At 43.3% G+C, this 23,006-nt stretch overlaps 1 protein-coding gene and 1 long non-coding RNA gene across 2 annotated transcripts in view; one reads left to right on the forward strand and one right to left on the reverse strand.

Moving 5' to 3' along the window:
* The window catches only part of CLMP (CXADR like cell adhesion molecule), a 188,048-nt gene that overhangs the window by 90,032 nt on the left and 75,010 nt on the right, over positions 1 to 23,006 (forward strand). The window lies entirely within an intron of this gene.
* LOC143764231 (uncharacterized) overlaps positions 1 to 23,006 on the reverse strand; it is a 155,030-nt gene that overhangs the window by 841 nt on the left and 131,183 nt on the right. The gene's annotated exons all lie outside the window — the stretch shown is intronic.

Raw genomic sequence — 23,006 nt, forward strand, 5'->3', positions numbered from 1 at the left:
GAAATATTAAGTTGGATATAGTATGGTCGTTGCATGTTTGAAAGAAAGGGGTATATTTGCAGTTGGGGAAGATTTAATAATCTTTTAAGAGTTGTCTGAAATTTCTTATCTATTCATATGTAAGGAACAAATATTGTTTTTTTATCAGTGTAAATAGAAGTGTGCCATCTTATAGTGAAAATCATAAGTGGCAGAAATGTCTGCCAATCAAAATTTGTAGTAATGGTCTAGCTACCTGGCATCCTAGAGGCAGATGTAGGTCTCAATTATTCTCTGGACATATCTTTAGGTAAAATAAATATAACTGTAATTAACAAACTATTACTAACAAACAGATACAATAATGTACACTGAAGTAAAGTAGATAGGTTCATAGCCATCCTCTTCTATTTGATACTGAAAAGCAGCAGCTTATAAAGAAAGGAGGGAGTAAATAATACCACCGGATGGTTTCTAAGGCAAGTGATAGATAAACACTGCACAGAAATGAACTAAAGAAAAGATTGATAATAAGAAATGATAGATGGCGCTGTCATTACTATTATCGTCTCCCATTTTCAAATGTGACACTTCCTGCTGATGTATCTGGTCTCAGCTGTAACAATGTCAGCCTCGATTGCCTTAAAATGAGTCAAAGGCCAAGCAGGTTCTTGTGTGTGTTTGCATGTCAGTGTAACAGATTCTGTGTGTAAGGACACAACCACGCTCTAGAGGAACTTGCTCCAGTTTAATCTCATATCCTTAGAGGGAAGCACTACAGAACCATTCAAGCCTTTCAGAAAAAGAAATTTGCGGCCATGCTACAATGATGGAAAAGAATGACCAGATAGTGACAATTATGTTTTGTAGGATAGGAATGACCTGGGTCAAAAAACAACTGGGGGAATAATCGACCAAAAAAATATTCTTCTGCTACTATTATATGATATCATCTTGTAATCCGGGGAGGGGATTATAAAGGTGATATCGAATATAAGCCGAGGCACCTAATTTTGCCACAAAAAACTGGGAAAACTTAATGACTTGAGTATAAGCTGGATATGCATGGCTCCCCTTCCCTGTATGCATGGCTCCCGATCCCCGTCCTTGCATGCATGGCTCCCCGTCCCCGTATACATGGCTCCCCGTCCTCGTATGCATGGCTCCCTGTCCCTGCATGCCTGGCTCCCCGTCCCCGCATGCCTGGCTCCCCGTCCCCGCATGCATGGCTCTCCGTCCCCATCCTTGTATGCATAGCTCTCCATCCCCATCCTTGTATGCTTGGCTCTACGTCCCCATCCTTGCATGCATGGCCACCAAGGAGCCCCAGATACATATTAAAATGAGAACTCATTTTTTTAATCCCTGTCATTTCTGAAGGGTACTGGCCACTTTTAAGAGTAATGTCCCTAGAAGTGACATTAGAATGTAAGCCCGCAAGGGCAGGGTCTTCTTCCCTCTGTATCAGTCTATCATTGTTAATTTGTTTACTGTAAGTGATATTTGTAATTTGTATGTAACCCCTTCTCATGTACAGCACCATGGAATCAATGGTGCTATATAAATAAACTAGATGGTGGCCCGATTCTAACACATCGGGTATTCTAGAATATGTATGTAGTTTATGAAGATTTCAGAATAATGCAATGAATACACAGTACTCGGTCGGCCGGGCACGCCCAATCAGCCAAGCGTGGTTCAAATCCCGCGCCAATTCACGGCTTGACTGCGTCTGTCGCTGATTGTTCGCCTACGCAGTATATAACACAGCCCACGCAGTGTATAACACAGCCCACGCAGTGTATAACACAGCCCACGTAGTATGTAACCCAGCCCACATAGTATATAGCAATGTGGGCACCATATACCTGTTAAAAAAAGAATTAAAATAAAATATATTTATATACTCACCTTCCAGCGGCCCCCGAATCCAGCCCAGGCCTTTAGTGATGCTCCTCGCGACGCTCCGTTCCCAGTAATGCCTTGCGGCAATAACCCGTGATGATGCAGCGGTCTCGCGAGACCGCTACGTCATCTCCGGTCATTGCCTCAATGCATTCTTGAGACCGAAGCGTCGCGAGGAGCGGGAAAGGGTGCCGCGAACGCCGGAAGGTGAGAATATAATGTTTTTTTTATTATTATTTTTAAAATTATATGTTTTCACTATTGATGCTGCATAGGCAGCATCAATAGTAAAAAGTGAAGCGGTGTTTAAATCCCGCCCCAATATTGCTGATATCAATCAGCGACCCCGGATTTCCGTTACAGACAAACAGACGGAAGTGGACCTTAGACAATTATATATATTGATAATAATAATTAGATAATTTACGCCTTTTAATACTTTATCAAAAGGATGTCGCCCAGCTATTGCTAGAGTGTGATTGCTAATACTTATCATGAACTAAGAAGACGACAGTGGTAATCTAATATTAACTGGAGTATTAAACTTATAATAAAAGTCCAGTTACCAAAGTGCCTTGAAAAAGTATTCATATCCCATGAACTTTTCCACATTTTTTCACATTACATCCAGCTCTCAAGTGACATTATTATGGGCAATAATGCTGCAAGGCAACATTATAGCAACTGCTGCATTGTATATTATATATTATTATACATATTATAGCTAATGTTGCATTGTATATTATATACTATTATACATATTAACATATTATAGAAAATGTTGCATTACAGCAAATGTTGTCCCTATCTTCAAAAAATGAAAAGATGGAGCCCCTAAAGTACAGTCTAGTGAGCCTTCTATACCAGGAAGGAGGCCCGATGCCTGTGCACTGCAGTACTTAGCTCTGCCCTCAACAGGGCAGACAAAGTACGCCTGCGCCGGAGCCACAGTGTGAAGACAAGAAGAAGACGTCATCCTAAGAAGATGGGAGGCCCCGGATCAGACCGCGCGCCCATCGGACCAGAACCGCAGTGGGACCGCCCCTGGGTGAGTATAATCTAACCTTTTTCTCATCTTTCAGGATACATCGGGGGCTTATCTACAGCATTACAGAATGCTGCAGATAAGCCCCTGATGCCGGTGGGCTTAGCTCACCTTCGATTTTGGGGGTGACAGGTTCCCTTTAAACAGAATGTCAGTACCGTACTTGGATAAGAATACAGTAATTAACCAGGGCAAGGGTTTGTAGCAAACTAGTCATGCCAGACTAATCTAATTTCCTTTTATATGGAGTCACTGACTTGTTGGATCAGGGAAATGTGGTAGCTATAGTACATCTCGACATCAGCAAAGCATTTGATAAAGTATCTCATACTATCCTTACTCAAAAGAATGACCATGTCGTAGTTACAGCTCTGACTTCTTCCAGATGTCCGATTTGTCTGAAGGAGAAGAAACTGAAGTAAGCTCTGATTGGCCACAGGGATTGCATGACTTAATAATGTCATGCGAGCCCCAGGTCACAAGTGCTGACACTGTTGGAATTTGGCCAGCAACAGAGGTAAGTATAATGGCTCCCTCACAAGAGCGTGTAGATTGAACGAGCGCTGTCCAAATTTTTTTGGATAGCACTCGGATCAATGTTATTCAACGGGGCAGTGCTGATGCATGATTTTTGCTTACACTGACAGAATCTCAGTGGAAAAAATAGCAGCATGCAGCGATTTCACTTTGAAATTGGATGCAACTCACCCATTCAAGTTCCATGGCTGCGTGGACTCACAGAATGGAGAAATTTTGTTCTCTTATTTTCTCCTCACAGTGTGGTCCGATTCCCTCATGGTAGAGAATCGAATCACACTATGCTGACACTTGGAACAAACTCTGATCAGGGCACAATTAGCTCCATTCTCTAGGAAGAGAGAAACTACAGCCATCTGACTCTAGCCTAAGTGTTATTGTTTTACTGGGAGGAAACAGAGATTGAGAAGGGATGTCCGAGTAGTGCACAACCACTAAGTTCATGTTCACGTGATAGAAATTTGGCTCGGGGTGAATTTAACCCCCTGTGTGTATGCTGTGTCCGTTTCCAATTATTATCAGATCCGATATATTGAGCGCTCAAGAAAGAAAGAATGAATTCTGACACAAGGTGACAGTCTAACATTCCATCTCTGGAACTTTATTCCTTGATACATAGTTGTTATAAAAGCGTATAAAAGGGAGTGGTTAGTGAATTAACATACAATTTAGCTATTATTTCATTGGCTGTCTGAGTACATAATGCATTTAACTGAGTACATGGCATATTCGAACTATGGTCTACCTAGCAACAAGCTGATTTAGCACCTTCGGAAATAACTGTCACCCTTATCCCACTAGTCAGAAATGTTTTTTAGACATTAGTTTCGAACCATCTGCTTTAACTTCCCGTTTTCTGGCGATCTAGACATAGTGGAAAGTACCAAGGTCCTTCTTGCCTAACTCATGTGATTAAATTGAGCAATTGATTATAAAGTAGCTGAGTATATGATTATATTTATTTGCTTTTTATGTAAGTATATGATTTAAAGGAGTATACATGCAAGTGAGATCTACATGATATATATATTTCTATCACACACGCTGGAGAGGTGATGCTTAGCAAAGCTATATGCATTTGTAGCGCCCCCACTGCCGCAGGGCCGAGGGGTACCCGGTACCGGGCCTCTGAGTCTCTGCTCTGGGGTTGTCATGGCGGCTAGGCCCCGGTCCGTGGTCCTGCCTTGGGGCGCGCAGTGAATAATAGGTGTGGATGATGGTGGTGCGATGCAGTAAATAACGAGGACACCAGGTTGCAGTCTCTTTACCTCTTTACTGAAGATCTCTGGGTCCTCAGTCCGGAACACGGTTCACCAGGCTGCGCAAGTCCGGCCGGTCCAATGGCACCTCCAGAGTTCTCTTCACAGGTGGAAATCGGTGCCTTCCTTCTAGCGCTATGTGTTGTGGTCCTTCCCTGCTGTGCTTACGGAAAGTCCCCCACAACTGTTGTGTCTGTTTCTTAAGTTCCCTCACAACTCGATTAGATGATGTTCTGCTAATCCTCCGTCCCTCCCTGGTGTTCTGGTTGGGACGGCACCCGTTTGACGGGTAGGCTCGGAGCTCTTCCGGGACCCTAGAGTCGCCCCTCTCCACAAGTTGCCCCCCAAGACTGCATAGGTGATATGTGTTAGACAGCCCGCCTTAAACTGACTGTCCTGCCGCTGTTTGGAGTATTGCTTGAAGCTGAATGTTATTCTACTCCCTCGGCGTTCCGGCCACCGGTAGTGCGCCTCAGTAGGATGTTGCTCCGGTCTTACAGCACGACTCCTACTGGTATTCTCCTATTGCTTGATCTCGTTTCTCACTCAGCACAATCTATCTCGCTTCTAGTCCTTTCTTGGGCACCGCCGCTTCCCGAAGCAGGCACGGTCCCTGTTGTGAAATTGGATTTTGGGCTCCCCCGGTGGCCACTGGTGGAATTGAACTTGTGTGCATCATCCCCTCTGTTCACCTGTTCCCATCAGGATGTGGGAGTCGCTATTTAACCTTGCTCCTCTGTCACTTCCATGCCGGTCAACATTGTAATCAGAAGCCTTTCTGTGCATGTTCCTGCTACCAGACAACTTCCAGCTAAGTCGGACTTTTGTCCTTGTTTGTTTTTTGCATTTTGTTCCAGTTCACAGCTGCAGTTTCGTTTCTGTGTCTGGAAAGCTCTTGTGATCTGAAATTGCCACTCTGATGTTATGAGTTAATACTAGAGTCTTAAAGTAATTTCAGGATGGTGTATTGATAGGGTTTTCAGCTGACCATGAAAGTACCCTTTCTGTCTTCCTGCTATCTAGTAAGCGGACCTCGATTTTGCTAAACCTATTTTCATACTACGTTTGTCATTTTCATCTTAAATCACCGCCAATATATGTGGGGGCCTCTGTCTGCCTTTCGGGGAAATTTCTCTAGAGGTGAGCCAGGACTATATTTTCCTCTGCCAGGATTAGTTAGTCCTCCGGCCGGCGCTGGGCGTCTAGGGATAAAACGCAGGCTACGCTACCCGGCTACTGTTAGTTGTGCGGCAGGTTTAGTTCATGGTCAGTTTAAGTTTCCATCCTTCCAAGAGCTAGTTCCTATGTATGCTGGGCTATGTTCTCTTGCCATTGAGAACCATAACAGTTTGACCGGCCCACAAAGGGTTAAATTAATTGGCAGAGAAAGGAGAGAAAAAAGAAGTCTGCTGAAAAATTTTTTTTTTTTTTTTTTTTTCCTTCAGTTCTGAGTGTGCTTTCAATTGAATCACTTGCAAGTCTGCCTATATTGCAGCCTTCCTCTCTCTCTCTCCTTCTAATCCTGGAATGGCTCTGTGTTCACCTGTTTAAAATGGATATTCAGAGTTTAGCTGCAGGTTTGAATAATCTCACCACGAAAGTTCAAAATTTACAAGATTTTGTTGTTCATGTTCCTATATCTGAACCTAGAGTTCCTTTGCCTGAATTTTTCTCGGGGAATAGATCTTGCTTTCAAAATTTCAAAAATAATTGCAAGTTGTTTTTGTCCCTGAAATCTCGCTCTGCTGGAGATCCTGCTCAGCAGGTCAGGATTGTGATTTCCTTGCTCCGGGGCGACCCTCAAGATTGGGCTTTTGCATTGGCTCCAGGGGATCCTGCGTTGCTCAATGTGGATGCGTTTTTTCTGGCCTTGGGGTTGCTTTATGAGGAACCTCATTTAGAGCTTCAGGCGGAAAAAGCCTTGATGTCCCTATCTCAGGGGCAAGATGAAGTTGAAATATACTGCCAAAAATTCCGTAAATGGTCTGTGCTTACTCAGTGGAATGAGTGCGCCCTGGCGGCGAATTTCAGAGAGGGTCTCTCTGATGCCGTTAAGGATGTTATGGTGGGGTTCCCTGTGCCTGCGGGTCTGAATGAGTCCATGACAATGGCTATCCAGATCGATAGACGTCTGCGGGAGCGCAAACCTGTGCACCATTTGGCGGTGTCTACTGAGAAGACGCCAGAGAATATGCAATGTGATAGAATTCTGTCCAGAAGCGAACGGCAGAATTTTAGACGAAAAAATGGGTTGTGCTTTTATTGTGGTGATTCAACTCATGTTATATCAGCATGCTCTAAGCGTACTAAGAAGCTTGATAAGTCAGTTTCAATTGGCACTTTTCAGTCTAAGTTTATTCTATCTGTGACCCTGATTTGTTCTTTATCATCTATTACCGCGGATGCCTATGTCGACTCTGGCGCCGCTTTGAGTCTTATGGATTGGTCCTTTGCTAAACGCTGTGGGTATGATTTAGAGCCTCTTGAAACTCCTATACCTCTGAAGGGGATTGACTCCACCCCATTGGCTAGTAATAAACCACAATACTGGACACAAGTAACTATGCGAATTAATCCGGATCATCAGGAGATTATTCGCTTTCTTGTGCTGTATAATCTACATGATGTGTTGGTGCTTGGATTGCCATGGCTGCAATCTCATAACCCAGTCCTCGACTGGAACGCTATGTCTGTGTTAAGCTGGGGATGTAAGGGGATGCATGGGGACGTACCTTTGGTTTCCATTTCGTCATCTATTCCCTCTGAGATTCCTGAATTCTTGTCTGACTATCGTGACGTTTTTGAAGAACCTAAGCTTGGTTCATTACCTCCGCACCGGGAGTGCGATTGTGCCATAGATTTGATTCCGGGTAGTAAATACCCTAAGGGTCGTTTATTTAATCTGTCTGTGCCTGAACATGCTGCTATGCGAGAATATATAAAGGAGTCCTTGGAAAAGGGACATATTCGTCCTTCGTCATCTCCCTTAGGAGCCGGTTTTTTCTTTGTGTCTAAGAAAGATGGCTCTTTGAGGCCGTGTATTGATTATCGGCTTTTGAATAAAATCACGGTTAAATATCAATATCCGTTGCCACTGCTGACTGATTTGTTTGCTCGCATAAAGGGGGCCAAGTGGTTCTCTAAGATAGATCTCCGTGGGGCGTATAATTTGGTGCGAATTAAGCAGGGGGATGAGTGGAAAACCGCATTTAATACGCCCGAGGGCCACTTTGAGTATTTGGTGATGCCTTTTGGCCTTTCAAATGCCCCTTCAGTCTTTCAGTCCTTTATGCATGACATTTTCCGTGATTATTTGGATAAATTTATGATCGTGTATCTGGATGATATTCTGATTTTTTCGGATGACTGGGACTCTCATGTCCAGCAGGTCAGGAGGGTTTTTCAGGTTTTGCGGTCTAATTCCTTGTGTGTGAAGGGTTCTAAGTGCGTTTTTGGGGTTCAAAAGATTTCCTTCTTGGGATACATTTTTTCCCCCTCTTCCATCGAGATGGATCCTGTCAAGGTTCGGGCTATTTGTGATTGGACGCAACCCTCTTCTCTTAAGAGTCTTCAGAAATTTTTGGGCTTTGCTAACTTTTATCGTCGATTTATTGCTGGTTTTTCTGATGTTGTTAAACCATTGACTGATTTGACTAAGAAGGGTGCTGATGTTGCTGATTGGTCCCCTGATGCTGTGGAGGCCTTTCGGGAGCTTAAGCGCCGCTTTTCTTCCGCCCCTGTGTTGCGTCAGCCTGATGTTGCTCTTCCTTTTCAGGTTGAGGTCGACGCTTCTGAAATCGGAGCTGGGGCGGTTTTGTCGCAAAGAAGTTCCGACTGCTCCGTGATGAAACCTTGTGCTTTTTTTTCTCGTAAATTTTCGCCCGCCGAGCGGAATTATGATATTGGGAATCGGGAGCTTTTGGCCATGAAGTGGGCTTTTGAGGAGTGGCGTCATTGGCTTGAGGGGGCTAGACATCAGGTGGTGGTATTGACCGACCACAAAAATTTAATTTATCTTGAGTCCGCCAGACGCCTGAATCCTAGACAGGCGCGCTGGTCGTTGTTTTTCTCTCGGTTTAATTTTGTGGTGTCATACCTACCGGGTTCTAAGAATGTTAAGGCGGATGCCCTTTCTAGGAGTTTTGAGCCTGACTCCCCTGGTAATTCTGAACCTACAGGTATCCTTAAGGATGGAGTGATATTGTCTGCCGTTTCTCCAGACCTGCGGCGGGCCTTGCAGGATTTTCAGGCGGATAGACCTGATCGTTGCCCACCTGGTAGACTGTTTGTTCCTGATGATTGGACCAGTAAAGTCATTTCTGAGGTTCATTCTTCTGCGTTGGCAGGTCATCCTGGAATCTTTGGTACCAGGGATTTGGTGGCAAGGTCCTTCTGGTGGCCTTCCCTGTCACGAGATTTACGAGGCTTTGTGCAGTCTTGTGACGTTTGTGCTCGGGCCAAGCCTTGTTGTTCTCGGGCTAGTGGATTGTTGTTGCCCTTGCCTATCCCGAAGAGGCCTTGGACGCACATCTCGATGGATTTTATTTCGGATCTTCCTGTTTCTCAGAAGATGTCTGTCATCTGGGTGGTGTGTGACCGTTTCTCTAAGATGGTCCATTTGGTTCCCCTGCCTAAGTTGCCTTCTTCTTCCGAGTTGGTTCCTCTGTTTTTTCAAAATGTGGTTCGTTTGCATGGTATTCCGGAGAATATCGTTTCTGACAGAGGAACCCAATTCGTGTCTAGATTTTGGCGGGCATTCTGTGCTAGGATGGGCATAGATTTGTCTTTCTCGTCTGCTTTCCATCCTCAGACTAATGGCCAGACCGAGCGGACGAATCAGACTTTGGAGACATATTTGAGGTGTTTTGTGTCTGCAGATCAGGATGATTGGGTTGCTTTTTTGCCTTTAGCGGAGTTTGCCCTCAATAATCGGGCCAGCTCTGCCACCTTGGTGTCTCCTTTTTTCTGTAATTCGGGGTTTCATCCTCGATTTTCCTCCGGTCAGGTGGAATCTTCGGATTGTCCTGGAGTGGATGCTGTGGTGGAGAGGTTGCATCAGATTTGGGGGCAGGTGGTGGACAATTTGAAGTTGTCCCAGGAGAAGACTCAGCTTTTTGCCAACCGCCGGCGTCGGGTTGGTCCTCGGCTTTGTGTCGGGGACTTGGTGTGGTTGTCTTCTCGTTTTGTCCCTATGAGGGTTTCTTCTCCTAAGTTTAAGCCTCGGTTCATCGGCCCGTACACGATATTGGAGATTCTTAACCCTGTGTCCTTCCGTTTGGACCTCCCTGCATCTTTTTCTATTCATAATGTTTTTCATCGGTCATTGTTGCGCAGGTATGAGGTACCGGTTGTGCCTTCCGTTGAGCCTCCTGCTCCGGTGTTGGTTGAGGGCGAGTTGGAGTACGTTGTGGAAAAAATCTTGGACTCCCGTGTTTCCAGACGGAAACTCCAGTATCTGGTCAAATGGAAGGGATACGGTCAGGAGGATAATTCTTGGGTGACTGCCTCTGATGTTCATGCCTCCGATCTGGTCCGTGCCTTTCATAGGGCTCATCCTGATCGCCCTGGTGGTTCTGGTGAGGGTTCGGTGCCCCCTCCTTGAGGGGGGGGTACTGTTGTGAAATTGGATTTTGGGCTCCCCCGGTGGCCACTGGTGGAATTGAACTTGTGTGCATCATCCCCTCTGTTCACCTGTTCCCATCAGGATGTGGGAGTCGCTATTTAACCTTGCTCCTCTGTCACTTCCATGCCGGTCAACATTGTAATCAGAAGCCTTTCTGTGCATGTTCCTGCTACCAGACAACTTCCAGCTAAGTCGGACTTTTGTCCTTGTTTGTTTTTTGCATTTTGTTCCAGTTCACAGCTGCAGTTTCGTTTCTGTGTCTGGAAAGCTCTTGTGATCTGAAATTGCCACTCTGATGTTATGAGTTAATACTAGAGTCTTAAAGTAATTTCAGGATGGTGTATTGATAGGGTTTTCAGCTGACCATGAAAGTACCCTTTCTGTCTTCCTGCTATCTAGTAAGCGGACCTCGATTTTGCTAAACCTATTTTCATACTACGTTTGTCATTTTCATCTTAAATCACCGCCAATATATGTGGGGGCCTCTGTCTGCCTTTCGGGGAAATTTCTCTAGAGGTGAGCCAGGACTATATTTTCCTCTGCCAGGATTAGTTAGTCCTCCGGCCGGCGGTGGGCGTCTAGGGATAAAACGCAGGCTACGCTACCCGGCTACTGTTAGTTGTGCGGCAGGTTTAGTTCATGGTCAGTTTAAGTTTCCATCCTTCCAAGAGCTAGTTCCTATGTATGCTGGGCTATGTTCTCTTGCGATTGAGAACCATAACAGGTCCCGTTACGTTCGTTCTTGTTGCCAAGCCTCTGTCAGGATCCCACCCCTGACAGAGACCCTACTGTATCTTCCCCTACAACACCCTCTGCCACAAGGTGTTGCCTGGTTCCAACCCAGTCAGCTTTCTGATCTAACTTCCTGCCTGACCCCCAGTTTACCCACTATGGTGGGGAGTGGCCTAATGAATAGCACCCTTAGCTCCCCCCGGAGGCCCAGCTGTGAAATGTATTGGTGTCTGTGATACCTGATCAGATGAACTCCTTCAGTGCCATCAGACGCACCGTAGCTCCCCATAGTGGCGGAGCCACAGTACTGCAACGACCAGGACTCTGGGGCGCTGCACATTCCTATTACAAAACAAGCAAATTCAAATGGCAATTTATTTGCTGTAAGTGAATAATACAATTAAAGAAGGAATCCCATCAGTGAATGATAAGGCACATGCTGTAGCAAGGTTCTTTTGTGTTTCCTCCTACAACACTCCCGGCCACAGGGATTTGCAGCACAGCTACAATTAAGTGAATGTGAATGGAACTGCAGCCCCTCCATTATAAGGCTAGTGTTGGTCCAAACATGTGAATCCATCAGTAAGTGATGCCAAATTGTACCAATTTGTAATCTCTTCATAAGATAAAGAAAAATCCATAAAATTTACATTCAGAGACTGCATGTACACACTGGTGAGCTGTCCACTTAGTAATATTTTCCAATTCTTCCCCAATCATACAGCTATTTGGCTCAACAAGACATTCATCCTGCCAAATATTGCTAAAGTAAAACATGCCTATTATTTATTTAGTATAATTTATCAGACAAAATTAAATCCAGTCTGATGTTGGTGAATTAGAAGTCTTTGCTTCTTTGGACACAGGTAAAATCTACCAATGGTCTGATGTGTAAGGTCAGCGTTAGGCCGATTTCACACGTCAGTGGCTCCGGTACGTGAGGTGACAGTTTCCTCACGTACCGGAGACACTGACACACGTAGACCCATAAAAATCAATGCATCTGTGCAGATGTCATTGATTTTTTGCGGACCGTGTCTCCGTGTGCCAAACACGGAGACATGTCAGTGTTCGTGGGAGCGCACGTATTACACGGACCCATTAAAGTCAATGGGTCCGTGTAAAACACGGACCACACACGGACCTTCCCCGTTTGCAGTCCGTGTGGCGTGCAGGAGACAGCGCTACAGTAAGCGCTGTCCCCCCCACTGGTGCTGAATCCGCGATTCATATGTTCCCTGCAGCAGCGGTTGCTGCAGAGAAAATATGAATAATAGTGTTTAAAATAAAGATCTATGTGTCCGCCGCCCTCCCACCCCCTGTGCGCCCCCCCCGCTGTTCTGAAAATACTCACCCGCCTCCCTCGCAGTGTTCTGTGCTGGCCGCCCCTTCTACTGTATGCGGTCACGTGGGGCCGACGATTAGAGTCATGAATATGTGGCTCCACCTCCCATAGGGGTGGAGCCGCCTATTCATGACTGTAAATGAGCGGCCCCACGTGACCGCATACAGTGGAAGCCGCGGCCAGACCAGGAAGCACCGACAGCCAACGAGGGACCGGGTGAGTATTTTCTGAACAGCGGGGGGGCGCACAGGGGGTGGGAGGGCGGCGGACACATAGATCTTTATTTTAAACACTATTATTCATATCTTCTTTACAGCAAACGCTGCTGCACAGAAGATATGAATCGCGGCTTCAGCATGATGCAGAGTGGGTACCACACGCTCCGTGTGGTACCCACTCGGCACACGGGCCGCACACGTGTGCCGCACGTATGGCCTACGTGAGCTCACGGGCACACGGACACGGATAACTCCGGTACCGATTTTTTCCGGTACCGGAATTATCTGGACGTGTGGGACAGCCCTTAATGCCTTCATTGCCTTTTATTGCCAGACTAAAGACCAACTTTCTGTCTGGCATTTATCACTATACTCTTAAAATGCCCAAACAATGAACCAGGCTTTAATTATTTGCTTGTGCAATTACTTCAGCCGTAACCAAAATGAGAAAATTTACTTAGAATGCGTAGAATAATGAAATTACAGTAATTTTGTTCTAGTAATAACAGTAATCTTTATATAGCGCCAACATACTCCACAGCGCTTCACAGTTTAAGTTAGAAGGCATTTAATCATTTTCATAATTTATTTAGACATGCATACTGATGGTTTCCATGCCTGAATGCATTAAAGGGACTCTGTCACCTGAATTTGGAGGGAACAATTTTCAGCCATAGAGGCGGGGTTTTCAGGTGTTTGATTCACCCTTTCCTTACCCGCTGGCTGCATGCTGGCTGCAATATTGGATTGAAGTTCATTCTCTGTCCTCCATAGTACACGCCTGCGTAAGGCAAGATTGCCTTGCGCAGGCATGTACTACGGAGGACAGAGAATGAACTTCAATCCAATATTGCAGCCAGCATGCAGCCAGCGGGTAAGGAAAGGGTGAATCAAACACCCGAAAACCCCGCCTCTATGGCTGAAAATTGTTCCCTCCAAATTCAGGTGACAGAGTCCCTTTAAGGGTATAAATGGTCTTTAAAATAAATTATAAGGAATTTTATGGACTAGGCTGAAGAGCTGTAAACTCCTTAGTAGTGATGAGCAAATATACTCGTTACTCGAGATTTCCCAAGCACGCTTAGGTGTCCTCCGAGTATTTGTAAGTACTCGGAGATTTAGTTTTCAGTGCCGCAGCTGAATGATTTACATCTGTTAGCCAGCTTGATTACATGTGGGGATTCTCTAGCAACCAGGCAACCCCCACATGTACTTATGCTGGCTTAGCAGATGTAAATCAATCAGCTGCGGTGCTGAAAACGAAATCTCCGAGTACGTACAAATACTCGGAGGACACCCGAGCATGCTCGGGTAATCTCGAGAAACAAGTATATTCGCTCATCACTACTCCTTAGGGCTCCTGCTGCAATGGCTGGGATCAGAGATAACTCCAATCCCAGCAAAAAAACCTTTGATGCTGCAATTCATGACAAACAAGTCATGGGAAAAAAATTAATAAAAGGGAATAAAAAGTTGAACATAGCTGAAAATGATACCAATAGAAATACAGCTTTCTCTGCAAATAATCAAGCCAATTAACAAGAAAGACAAAGGATATGTCTCTCACAGTATTTTTACTACTCAATAAGCATTGCAAAGATAAAAAGCAAAAAAAAAAAACGCTAAAAATTTCAATATAATATTAATAGTTTGCATGGTAAACTGAATAGTGACAAAAATGCAAACGAATTGAAAAATAATCCATAGTTATGTTTCTTAAATAATAAAAAAAGAACACAGGGAAAAATTAAAAATGGTACTAAGAGGTTAAGAAATGCCCACATACTGTGGAAGAACTCAGAACCATGAATCTCAATTCTGGAGGGCATGCTAGTCTTAATCTGCTGAAATAACATACTAATTGTGGTAAACATCAGAGGAATGATTCAGGGCATAACAAAAATGCCCATAAGACTAATATATGTCAAGTTTAGTCTGTAACTGGGTCCATTAATAATGATATTGTATAACGCGATGCACATGGAGTCAGTTGTTTATTATCATATTTTATGGAATCCTTGTTTCAAGTTGAATGCCAAGTTTACATAGTATCCGTGTCATGTAATGTACTTAGAAACTAAAGTCAACTAAAATAATGTAATTAATTATTCTCAGTCCGCTGACTTCCTATTATACACACAGCAGCCAACCTGAACAAGCTGAGCTGCAGTTTAAAGCAAAGAGGAAGTAGGCTCCCCTGATTCCCTACAATGTGTCCAGGAACTGTTCTGAACTTCATGCTTTATAATTTGCCATCCACTCTCTTTCCATAGGCAGTTCTCTTCATCGGTATTCTGACAGTACTATAGATGCAGGGACTTCCCTTCCCTGTACTTACTGCATGCACTGTACATTGGCTTCCCTGAATTGACAAGGACCTGGACCCACTTCCTGTTACGAGACTCTGTTGTCAGAGAGACAGTGGACAGAAAGTCAAGACAGTAAACAGACGGTGCCCAGGTCTTTGGATGGATTTTTAAAGAATAAGACATCATCATTTTGAAATAAAATTATTTGCAGAGTGTTTATTTCTCACTTTATCGATCACATGAGATTAAAGGGGTATTCCCATCTCCAAGATCCTATCCTAATTTGTACTAGGTGTAATAATAATAATAATCTTTATATAGCGCCAACATATTCCGCAGCGCTTTACAATTCAACAGTTCATATACAAGTCATAAGTAACAACATTCAAAGTAATACAATAATTAAACTAAAATAATAATGACTCTGCCCATAAGAGCTTACGATCTACAATGAGGTGGGGTGGAGACACAAAGTACAGGGGCTTATTTACAATGATGGTCCAGCCGTCTTGACGGAATGGGGATGGATATAGGCTGCATGAGGTTGTCACCAGCCAGTTTTTATGGTGCTGTTAGGTGCGGTGGAGTTTGATGGATGGTTATTCTCAGATAGTGAATGGGCTACATACACATAATAATTATAATAATGATAATAATAATAATAATATTATTATCAGCAAATAGCTCCAATTAGAAATGTAGTATAGGTTTTCTGATTCGCTATGTCTCTTTCCTCATGTGCAGGCATTGCAGGACCTTAGGTATCCATGGTTACATCCACTGATAAAGTGACAGTTAGCTACTTGCTAGTGGTCGTAACCATGGACACATAAGGTCCTGCAATGCCTGGACATGAGGAAAGAGAGCGAATCAGAAAAACTATACATATCTAATTAGAGGTATTTGTTAATTTTATTATTAACACATCTACTACATATTGGGATATGAACTTGGAGATGGGAATACCCATTTAAAATCTCATTACTGCGTTATTCACAAACAGGACAGAAAGCCATTTTGTCATCCAGTAAAGTATCTAATCATGTCACCGCAGATGCTATATTTAGACCCATGCTAATTTAACTAACTTAATCTCCGTCTGTTGGAGAAAGATTATTTTGAGCATTAAAATCTGGGGCATCAAATTCAAGTACTACACATTATTTTTGCAGACAGAGCGCTCCAGCAGCACTTGCATGTGGTAAGCCGCATCCAGTCTATGGAATGGGTTACTCACGGCTGTACTGCACATTCACTTTGACAAATCACCATTCTCCAATTCTCCAGATCATTAATTTCTGCCGTACACTCCCCGGCTTTATTCTCATCTTCCTCTTAAATGCATAAATGCTATTTTTCAGTCTGACTTTGTTGAATTATGCAACTGCTGTCCATATGTATGTTTGTTGCAAATGGTAAATTCCCAACTGGAATAAAACTAATTAAAACTAGTTTTTATGGAAAGCAGCTGTTTTTCTGGATTTATGTAGTACAGTGAGTGGATAAAGCTTGCTTTGGCTTAGTTGGAACTAAACCTCTTTATATGTTACAGTGGATTGTAACACACCCCAAAGTCAGGCAATTAGGAGAAAAAAAATATGGTATGTAAAGCCTTATTCAGACATTTAGCAATTTCCACATATTCATACTGGATATTTTGCATCAGAAGTCTGCAATTTACAGTACATGTGGATGGGGTATTCACATCCCAATTCAGGAGCAGACACAGACAAGAGGGCCCCTGTGAAAGAACAGTACATGGCCCAGTGACAAAGCTCCTTACTGCTTTGGAGGTGGGAGTGGGCTTCCTACAATGTGGGACCATGAGTGGCTTCACAGGTTGAACCAATGGTTTGTTTGCCCCTGGAAAAACTAACTGGCCACCAGCATCACGTTGTACAACTTGTTTCTGGTTTCTAACAGAACCCACAAAAACGGTGATTGGAGCTCTGGGATATAACGCAGGCTATAGCGCTGGATATACTATACATGATTTATAATGTATATTTTAAAAAACAAAGTAAGTTTTGTTCATCTGCTGCTGTGTTTTTGTTGCATTTTTTTTAATGAAAATTAACCCCTTTACCCTCAAGGGTGGTTTGCACGTTAATGACCGGGCCAATTTTTACAATTCTGACCACTGTCCCTTTATGAGGTTATAACTCTGGAACGCTTCGACGGATCCTGGTGATTATAACATTGTTTTCTCGAGACACATTGTACTTCATGATAGTGGTAAAATTTCTTTGATATTGCCTGCGTTTAATTGTGAAACAAAAAAAAAAATTTGGCGAAAATATTGAAAATTACGCAATTTTCCAACTTTTAATTTTTATGCAATTAAATCACAGAGCTATGTAACACAAAATACTTAATAAGTAACATTTCCCACATGTCTACTTTACATCAGCACAATTTTGGAACCAAAATTTTTTTTTGTTAGGGAGTTATAAAGGTTAAAATTGACCAGCAATTTCTCATTTTTACAACACAATTTTTTTTAGGGACCACATCTCATTTGAAGTCATTTTGAGGGGTCTATATGATGGAAAATAACCAAGTGTGACACCATTCTAAAAACTGCACCCCTCAAGGTGCTTAAAACCACATTCAAGAAGTTTATTAACCCTTCAGGTGTTTCACAGGAATGTTTGGAATGTTTAAATAAAAATGAGCATTTAACTTTTTTTCACAAAAAATTTACTTCAGCTCCAATTTGTTTTATTTTACCACGTATAGCAGGAGAAAATGGACCCCAAAAGATGTTGTACAATTCGTCCTGAGTACGCCGATACCCCATATGTGTGGGTAAACCGCTGTTTGGGCGCATAGCAGAGCTCGGAAGCGAAGGAGCGCCATTTGACTTTTCAATGCAAAATTGACAAGAATTGAGATGGGACGCCATGTTGCGTTTGGAGAGCCACTGATGTGCCTAAACATTGAAACCCCCCACAAGTGACACCATTTTGGAAAGTAGACCCCCTAAGGAACTCATCTAGATGTGTTGTGAGAGCTTTGAACCCCCAAGTGTTTCACTACAGTTTATAACGCAGAGCCGTGAAAATAAAAATTCTTTTTTTTTCCACAAAAATTATATTTTAGCCCCCAGTTTTGTATTTTTCCAAGGGTAGCAGTTGAAATTGGACCCCAAAAGTTGTTGTCCAATTTGTCCTGAGTACGCTGATATCCCATATGTGGGGGGAACCACCGTTTGAGTGCATGGCAGAGCTCGGAAGGGAAGGAGCGTCATTTGGAATGCAGACTTAGATGGATTGGTCTGCAGGCATCACATTGCGTTTGCAGAGCCCCTAATGTACCTAAGCAGTAGAAACCCCCAAGTGACCCCATATTGGAAACTAGACCCCCCAAGGAACTTATCTAGATGTGTTGTGAGAACTTTGAACCCCCAAATGTTTCACTACAGTTTATAACGCAGAGCCGTGAAAATAAAACATCTTTTTTTCCACAAAAATTATTTTTTAGCCCCCAGTTTTGTATTTTCCCAAGGGTACCAGGAGAAATTGGACCCCAAAAGTTGTTGTCCAATGTGTCCTGAGTTCGCCGATACCCCATATGTTGGGGTAAACCCCTGTTTGGGCGCACGGGAGAGCTCGGAAAAGAAGGAGCACTGTTTTACTTTTTCAACGCAGAATTGGCTGGAATTGAGATCGGACGCCATGTCGCGTTTGGAGAGCCCCTGATGTGCCTAAACAGTGGAAACCCCCCAATTATAACTGGAAACCCTAATCCAAACACATCCCTAACCCTAATCCCAATGGTAACCCTAACCACACCCCTAACCCTAATCCCAACCCTATTCCCAACCGTAAATGTAATCCAAACCCTAACTTTAGCCCCAACCCTAACCCTAACTTTAGCCCCAACCCTAACTGTAGCCTTAACCTTAGCCCAACCCTAACCTTTGCCCTAACCCTAGCCCTAACCCTAACACTAACCCTTGCCCTAACCCTTACCCTAGCCCTAACCCTAACCCTAGCCCTAATGGGAAAATGGAAATAAATACATTTTTGTAATTTTTTAATTTTTCGCTAACTAAGGGGGTGATGAAGGGGGGACGCTTTTTATTGCAAAAAATATTTTTTGCGTTACCACATTTTGAGAGCTATAATTTTTCCATAGTTTGGTCCACAGAGTCATGTGAGGTCTTGTTTTGCGGGACGAGTTGAAGTTTTTATTGGTAACCTTTTCGGGCACATGACATTTTTTGATAGCTTTTTATTCCGATTTTTGTGAGGCAGAATGACCAAAAACCAGCTATTCATGAATTTCTTTTGAGGGAGGCGTTTATACCGTTCCGCGTTTGGTAAAATGAATAAAGCAGTTTTATTCTTCGGGACAGTACGATTACAGCGATACCTCATTTTTTTTATGTTTTGGTGCTTTTATACGATAAAAACTATTTTATAGAAGAAATAATTATTTTTGCATCGCTTTATTCTGAGGACTATAACTTTTTTCTTTTTTCTTTGATGACGCTGTATGACGGCTCGTTTTTTGCGGGACAAGATGACGTTTTCAGCGGTACCATGGTTATTTATATCCGTCTTTTTGATTGTGTGTTATTCCACGTTTTGTTTGGCGGTATGATAATAAAGCGTTGTTTTTTGGCTCTTTTTTTTTTTTTACGGTCTTCACTGAAGGGGTTAACTAGTGGGACAGTTTTATAGGTCGGGTCGTTACGGACGTCACAATACTAAATATGTGTACTTTTATTGTTTTTTTTTTTATTTCGATAAAGAAATTTATTTATAGGAACAATATATATATTTTTTTTTGGGGGGGGAAGCCACCTCCCTGCAGGACCCGGATGCCGTGGCCATCTTGGATCCGGGCCTGCTGCAGGGAGGAGGTAAGAGACCCTCGCAGCAACGCGATCACATCGCGTTGCTCCAGGGGTCTCCGGGAAGCCCGCAGGGAGCCCCCTCCCTGCGCGATGCTTCCCTATACCGCCGGAACACTGCGATCATGTTTGATCGCAGTGTGCCGGGGGTTAATGTGCCGGGGGCGGTCCGTGACCACACCTGGCACATAGTGCCGGATGTCAGCTGCGATAGTCAGCTGACACCCGGCCGCGATCGGCCGCGCTCCCCCCGTGAGCGCGGCTGATCGTGCTGGACGTACTGTTCCATCCTTGGGAAGTAGGGCCCACCCCACATGGACAAAATAGTACGTCCAATGGCAGAAAGGGGTTAAAAGCTGCTTTTTACAGTACCAGCAAAAATGATGAAATTTCAGAAATCTCATGCACACACTTGTTTTTTTTTCCTGACTGAATTGCAATTTTTAAATTTGCAGCTTTTCAATTCTTTTTGCAGCAGCATTTGTACACCCACAGAAAGCAGTGGGTGACTTAAAAAAATGCAGCAAAAAAACGCTCTGTTCTGGCAGTGTTTTTGGTGAAGAAAACGTAGGTACAGCAGGATGTGAAATTCATTTATTTTTGTGATTTTGTTTCTCTTGATCCCAAGTACAGTTTAATTAAATTAGTGATATGTGTTAAAGTAAACAATGCCGAGCTACTGTAATTCACCTGTTAGGGTTGGCGAAACGCACCGAATATATTTATTAGATGGGATTGGTGCGTTCGCAATCCGGGATCCACCGTGCAGGAAAGAACCTGCTGCTAAGTAATTGGCGGCACTATATGGCGATATGAACCAGCTCTGTTAGCTTCACAGTGCGGCCGAGAAAGCAAAGCTCTGTGCCCTGTTAGACTTTCACAGAGGCACAGGCTAACTACCCAAATGAGAGCAGTCAGTGGTCATGCATGCACACAAAACTCCTCGCCGGAGGTGCCAGCATTCTAGGGGCTTATTTCAGCCAGGTCCCTGAATACACACAAACACAATCTCCTCGCCGGAGGTGCCAGCATTCTAGGGGCTTATTTCAGCCGGGTCCCTGAACACATACAAACTCATGACCACACTGGCGCAAAGCACATAACTTAGGAAGATACTAGCGCATTGCCGTGCGGCTATGCGAGCCTTAAAAAGCTGCAGCACGTACAGGACCTTCCTAGAAGGACCAATGAGAGGCTGCTACAGAGCCTGCGCACCTACAGGACCTTCCTAGAAGGACCAATAGATTTGGCTGTAGTACCTGAGCATGTGACCCTTGATCTCCACTGAGAGATCTTACCCTGGGGCATGCTCAGTGTGTGCAAAGCAGGACTTAGTCCCAGAAAAGCCTGCTCGCCGCAGATCAGTGCAGGGTACAATAGCAGAGCCTGGAGAGGCAGCAGTAACCCTTTGCACAGTATCAGTCTTAGTGAGACGCTGGGACCGACGTCTCCGCTGAGCAGGCTCCACTGCGGCCGATGCAGAATGGGAGACTGCAGCAGACACAGATCGAGATTCCCCCTGTGCAGCAGAGGAAACTCGACTCCTAACACTTTCCCACTGTTTTTACACTTACAATTGTGTATTCTTTCATTAATTCATAAAACCTTCGTTCACGGTTGTCCTTCATACATGAATCCATCTTTTTAGTTCAGAATAGTTACTATTTTTTCAGACATGAACATTTTGCCCTAAATAATTTGATCAAATTGCCCTTTTTCCCCCAAAATGTTTTATGGTTTCACAAACATCTTGCATTTGAGGCCTAATACCTTGTATTGTTCGTGATTGAAAGGTGGATGCAAAGCTGAACTTTGTGATCTTGAAAAATGTCTCTCGAAAAGCAGCAAAACCGTTATTTTGGCTGCATGTTTTTACTGCCAAGTGATCAGGTTTTAGCTGCAGAAAAAAAAACTAAACTAAAGGCAATGTTTCAACATAGCATAACTTTGTATATTTCTACACCTAGATAGAAATTGGAAAATAATGTATAAATGGTAAAGAAACAATATGAATTTGCCCCAGTCCATGTGTGACAGGAGCTGAATGCAGAACAAATATTCTCACTCATATTGAAATGAAGGACTGGTATATTCAGACACCTCTAGCACTTCTGCTCCCAGTGAACAGGGACACGATGAACACATCTGGCAATAGTGGTAATGCACAAATCAAATAAAAGTAGAATATTAAATATTATTTTTTTCCGTTGCATATTTGTTGGAGTGGATCAGCTGGCAACTTTAAGTCTCACTGAAGTTGGTTTATTTCAACTTGATCATGATTTGACCTTGACCTAAAAGACCAGCATGAGCTAATTTCAGCAGAGTTTTCTGTCGTGTATTCTGTGCAACTAAATGTCCCTGATATTATCAAAATGACAAGCATTAATAAGGTTAAATTCCTTTATAAACTAAAAAAAAATAATGTTCTTTTCAGAATTACTTGTTCTTTGACTTTGGCAGAGTTAGGAATGAAGCTGCTGTACTTTATTGAATTCATAAGTTGCTGAGCAACAAACTGTCAATCACTGAGAAAGCGAATGAAGCCGATTCACATTTTGCGAACACTTCAGTCCACAGGGAAGTAATTGCTGTTGAACATAAAAATCTGACTAGGAAAAGTTGAAGCACATTTATGTTTTGTCCTGATGTGACCCCATAACATACACTACCGTTCAAAAGTTTAGGGTCACTTAGAAATTTCCTTATTTTTGAAAGAAAAAACACAGTTTTTTCCAATGAAGCTAACATTAAATGATTCAGAAATACACTCTATACATGTGTAGATGCCCATTTCCAACAACCATCACTCCAGTGTTCTTATGGTACTTTGTGTTTGCTAACTCTGTAAGAAGGCTAATGGATGGTTAGAATACCCTTGAAAACGCCTGTGAAAGTATGTTAGCACAGCTGAAAACAGTTTGGCTGATTGGAGAACCTATAAACCTGACCTTCCTTTGAGCTAGTTGAGAATGTGGAGCATTACATTTGTTGGTTCCATTAAACTCTCAAAATGGCCAGAAAAAAAGAACTTTCATATGAAATTCGACAGTCTATTCTTGTTCTTAGAAATGAAGGCTATTCCATGCGAGAAATCACCAAGAAACTGAAGATTTCCTACAACGGTGTGTACTACTCCCTTCAGAGGAGAGCACAAACAGGCTCTAACCAGAGTAGAAAGAGAAGAGGGAGG

The sequence above is a fragment of the Ranitomeya variabilis genome, chromosome 4 (assembly GCF_051348905.1).
Source record: "Ranitomeya variabilis isolate aRanVar5 chromosome 4, aRanVar5.hap1, whole genome shotgun sequence".
NCBI classification, from domain to species: domain Eukaryota; kingdom Metazoa; phylum Chordata; class Amphibia; order Anura; family Dendrobatidae; genus Ranitomeya; species Ranitomeya variabilis.